The sequence below is a fragment of the Salminus brasiliensis genome, chromosome 19 (assembly GCF_030463535.1).
Source record: "Salminus brasiliensis chromosome 19, fSalBra1.hap2, whole genome shotgun sequence".
In the NCBI taxonomy this organism is placed as follows: domain Eukaryota; kingdom Metazoa; phylum Chordata; class Actinopteri; order Characiformes; family Bryconidae; genus Salminus; species Salminus brasiliensis.
This window is the reverse complement of record NC_132896.1, coordinates 5,302,853-5,308,413: the sequence shown is the minus strand read 5'-3', so window position 1 is coordinate 5,308,413 and position 5,561 is coordinate 5,302,853.

Sequence of the window (5,561 nt, the reverse complement as noted above, 5' to 3'; positions counted from 1 at the left end):
TCGCTATTTCTTCTGAAATTAAGTTTATCCTGCTTTTGTTGGAGTAACTGTCTGTTGTAACTACTGTCCATGAAAGAGGACTTTCTCCTAGATGTTGGAGAAGCATTGCTATGAGGATTTGATTGTAATCAGTATTCTACAAATGTGTTTTGAATTCACCAATTCATCCTAAAAGCGATTGATGGAGCACCAACCAACATTCTCCCACAGTTCTTCCACTCCTCCACAGCTGAATACTGGGGGGTTCTTTATACCCCTCTAGCCCAGACCTGGCATTAAGCAGCATGGCATTAAGCAGCTGTTCTATTGGCAGTACTTCTCTACAGAAGCTAGGCAAGCTGTGTGTGTGCATTTGCACGTTTGTGCCAGCTGAAATGCAACTTATAGAAGCTTAATGCATTTATTTTAAGGGGTGTCCACAAACATTTGGACATGCAGTGTATGTTTAATTCTGGGCTGAGGAACTGTTCAGGATGTTGGGAATCAGTTGCAAACCAGGTTTTTAGGATGAGTCTGATTTAAAGGCAGAGTCTGTATCACCTTCAGGGGAAATGATAGAAAGTGGACAGGTCTGTAGAAGCCAAAGCTTTGATGTTGGAGATGGACTGATGATAAGAGATCTTGCAAGTTCATGCAGCTTCCTTTCTGAATGTACACCAATCTGGACCGTAATTACTGGGCTTTAAAAAAAAAAGTTGCTTCTCCCGGACAAGTTAACTTTGTTGAGGCCCCATCACTCTCTTTTTAAATTAGTGTTGGAGTCAACTTTACCTTAGCCTTATGCACCCCAGGCACAGATGGGTGGAGTGGAGCTGCCAAAACGTGGCATGGGACTCAGTGGACCAGACGATCTCCTTCCAGTGACTCTAAGTTCAAGTTTTGATGCTTGCGTGATCATTGTAAGCGGTGGACAGTGGACAGGTGTTAGCATGGGCACTCTGACCAGTCTGAAGACCCCATACACAGTTCGGTGCAATGCACTGTGCCGGTAACAATCATTAAGCATTTTTGTGCCACAGGAATCCTTCTGTTTGTTTGGGAAAGCACCTGGAGTTCACACAGGTCAGTTCCTGCTTGAACCACAGTTGGTAGGTATACACCACTACTGACTGGTAGCCCCCACAAGCTTTGCTGTTTCGGAGAGGCTCCAATCTAGTGGTCTGGCCTTGATAATTTGGTCCTTGGGAAAGTTGCTCTGGTGTTCATGCTGTCTGCCATCAGCAGCCACAGCCTGTGTGAGCACAATTGGCCTCACATTCTTCGGGTGGGTAGATGGTGCACTTTCCTTCAGTGTGATGCTGGCTAGCACGGGCGTCAGCTAGACGACGCATCAGAGGCAGGCACCTGGCCTTTTCCTCGGAGCGCGTTGGTTGCCCGGTAATGTTGCATCGATAGCAGTGGCTGGCTGCATACGTGTCGGTGGAGGCATCCGCCAGTCCTCGTCCTCACAGGGTCGTGAGAATGACACGTAATAGGAGAAGAATGCAGACAGGGTGGGTTGGGAAATTGGCTATCTAAAATTGGGGATGGAGAAGCAAACGTTGTGCCTCCAGGGTGGCTTCATTACCGCGTTGCACGACTTGCGTGCAGTAGAGCCGTTACCTCTGCATTCTATGAAACTGGCCTCATTGTTCCTTCAAAGGAATAGCTCCTAAAATCTGCACTCTGAGCCAAACTGATACACGGTCTCAGACCTTTGTGTTGTCGATGTGCTCTGGCGTCCAGAAGGAAGCTTCAGGTTTTATCGTGTTCTCGCAGAGTTCCTGGCAGGTGCCATGGTGACGGGTTTGTCAGGTGTACGCTGTTTCAGTGTGTGCGTCAGAGGAAGCGACAGCTATCGGTTATCAGGCCGGAGTGTGTGTGTGTGTGTGTCTGTGTGTGTGTATGCTTGCACTGCTGCTCCGTGCTGACCTGGACACGGTCCAGCATTGATCGCCCCGCATAAAACACCGGAACAGCAGTCTGGCAGCCTAGAAGGAGACAGGGCTTTAATCATGGTCTGGTTTTGGAGGGTTTTTCATTGGTTTCTTTGTCAATTTCTGTCATGATAGGAGTCACATTTAAATTCTCCAGTCTCTGTGTCTATGTTTTATGATAATAACATTAATAAGGATGCACAGGGATGTCTGTATTAGCAGAGGATTACTAAAATGTGCCATGGACGTAAGCCTGTTTTGATGAAAAATGCTTAGATCAGGCTGTTTACCACCCTGTTATTTTGCCTCAGAATGAAACATGCTGTTTTTTCTTTCACAAAAGACTCGGCTTACAGCTGCATAGCCTAGCCTAGCAAGAATAGCTTCTTATGCATAGCTTTTTAAGACATTAGACTTTTGTAAGACATATGACTTGTTGTAGTCATTCCAGAGTCTTACTGCATGGCAATAGGGCGGTTTGCTAGCTAAAAGCTTGCAGAAGGGTCTGGAAGCGTTAACTTTTAACCTAGCACCCAACTAGCACCTGCTTGCTTCATTGGCTTTCCCGCAACACGCTTCTCTCTCTCTCTCTCTCTCTCTACCTCTACCGGCATGAGATTATCTGCACCAGTGCTTGCTCTAGTCAGCCCTTCTCTGAGCAGTGCTTCACCTGTGTTATCCTTTTAGTCTTTTTAGCTTTGCTTCCATATTCTCCTGAAGTAGATGTTGCATTTAGCTTCAAGGCTTTGGCTAGTAGACTAGCCAAATATATATATATATATATATATATATATATATATATATATATATATATATATATATATATATATTTATATATATTTATATATATATATATATTACACAAAGACAAACACATATATGAAGGATGTCCTAGGGCTGATCCAGACATATTTTGCATCGGCATTGGCCCATGTCCCCCATATCTGTGAAATTATAGATCTATACAAATTATATATATATATTTATATATATTATTCTAGTTTCAAGACCTATTATTCTGTAATTAGTATAAATGTTTCAGCTACTGTAATGTGTTCAGTAACAGCTAGAAAACAGTCTGCAACATTTGTCATTTGAGGATCAGGAATTGGGCCCAAACTGGTATGCTAAGTATGCTACGAAACTTGTTCTTATGCTAAGTACAGTGTGGCATAATGCTTTTGTTATGTTGTAATGTTTATTTTATGTTTTGTTCTGTTTAAATCAGTTGAAACATTTGTTTTTATAAAAGAAATTCTTGAGAACTGGCTTGGGAAACCACAAAAATGAGCTCTAGAACATAAAGGGTGATTGGACCTCACTGAAGTGTCCTTGTAGCTTCTGTTGTTCATTGATGAGAGGAAAGAATGACTCATTGTATGAGCTGACTGATCATCAACGTTATTCACAAGAAGTTCAACTTCAAAGCTTTGTCTTTTCTGCCTAATGAACCCACACTGTCTTTTCTCTTAATCAGGGGGTTTATGGCCTTGTGTCTGTGCAGAAGCCGTGACCTGAAGGAACAGTGACCTAGGGGCTTCTGTTTGAGTTGAACAGAGGTGAGAGACTCTGGCTCTGGAGCTTGGTTGGAAACAGGTGTGTGTCGTTTGACTGCAGCACCTACTGTAGAAAGAGGCAGCATTGTGAAGGTTTGACTGCTTTGTTCATTTGAGAAGAGATCGAGGTCAAAGAAACTTCCTTTATTTCTTTGCCAGCTGAGTGTTAATGTCTTTCAGCTGGGGGGCAGAAGCTATTAAGGGCTTCTGTGGGCACTTTCTGTGTTCTACTGTAGTCGAGGCTCACTAATGTGACTGATTTGTGATATAACCCGTTTTACAGAGCTGGAACTGTTTAGTTTAATCTGGTCAGAAGTGAAGAGGACTCCAGTAGGTTTAAATAGGCCATGCTTTCCTGAGGGGAGTATTCGAAGTCTTGCAAGTCTTTCTGATCATGATCATGACCGGCATTTGGCTGAGGTTCTTATCCAGAGTTTGTGTGATAATGTTACACAGGTAGGAGAATGTAAAATTAGCAGTCTTGCCCAAGAACTCTTATTGGTGTTGAGTGTTTTTATTTATTTATTTATTTATTTTTTTAGCAAATGTAATAAAATATTAAATAATAAAATAATAATATGTCCTACAAATATCAGCTGATTAAGCCCAGTGATGACATTAGCTCAGTTACAGCACAAAACACACCTTGATGACACCCCATTTTAAAAAAGAAGAAAAATCCACACACTATTGGCTACCACTGGTCATTCCGTTTAGTAAATTGAGCTAAATCTGAGCTGCCTCTTCACTGATGCTGATATATCCACATGACCGCAGTATCGGCCAGTATTATTCTGCAACTTTTATTTTTTTATCGACCATGTCCTGACCTCTAGACCCTCTAGACAACGCAGGCTGCAGGGTTGGGCTGTGTCCACTTCTCTGTATCATTAGGACTGTTGGTCTGAACCACAGATGAAGACTCTTTATTCATTACACACACTCTCGCACACCCCTGCTGGCTCGGGAGATGACAGAGTGACATCTTACACTCACTCACTCACGCTCTCTCTCTTTCTCTTTTTCTTTTTCTTTTAGTGTGGGGTTGTCCTGCTGCGAGCACACACACACACACACACACACACACACACACACACACACAGAGACAGGGGGTGATGTGCCCAAAGGCTGCGTGTTATCATTCCTAAGGATTGGCTTTCAAGTGGAGAAAATGGTGTCATTGAATCAGGACTTCTTCAGAGTTCAGTGTAGCTTCTGACTGTCCCCTGAGGAAAGCCTCTCTTTACCCTGCCCCTCCCCTGTGTATTAGAGGTGGGCAGTATGGTTATAGTCTATCATTATTGTGATAAACAGCATGCTGTTCTGTGTATGATGGATATGGTCGGTACTTAAACACTCGGCTGCATGTTTCATTGTGAACAGCGTAACTGATTGGTTGTAGGGGAACAGGTTTTGAGTTACCGTTATTGTTGTAAGAGTTTTTGACAGTAGTTTTTAACATCAGACACTACTGCACTCAGAACAGGGTTCTATATTGAACCAGCACAAAAAAAAACTTTCACTGGAGAACCAGTTTTAGAAAGCATCTAAATGTTTCTTGGCGTTGTAATGGTTCTATATTAGAAACACTGCAATTTGTCTGTGTCAAAATATCACAATGCATATCATTTATTGTGTAAATGACCAAGTATCCTTATTTATTTTTCCCATATTGCCACGCCTTGTGTGTGCAAATCACTTTTGACAATCATGGGATCTAACCAAACAGCCAGTATATGTCCAAATGTTTGTGGACACCCTTTAATGCGTTCAATGCGTTCAGCTTGTCTAGACACTTTAGAGAAGTATTACCTTGGGATGAGCTGGGGAGATCATCCAACATCCTGTCCTCACTAACCCTTTTGTCGGATCCACACAGCAGTGCTCCTCCAAAATCTAGTAGTAAGCCTTCTTCCCTGGACAGAAGACAGTCACTCCAACAACAGCTCTTTTGAATCATCTTGATTTCAGAAGAAACAATGAATGTATTAGAATCGTAGTAATAGAAATAATACTTAATGAAGTATGCACTCTAGAGGAGGCAATTTCGTCACTGACTGGCTGAGCAACTGACAGACCTTGTTGAAAC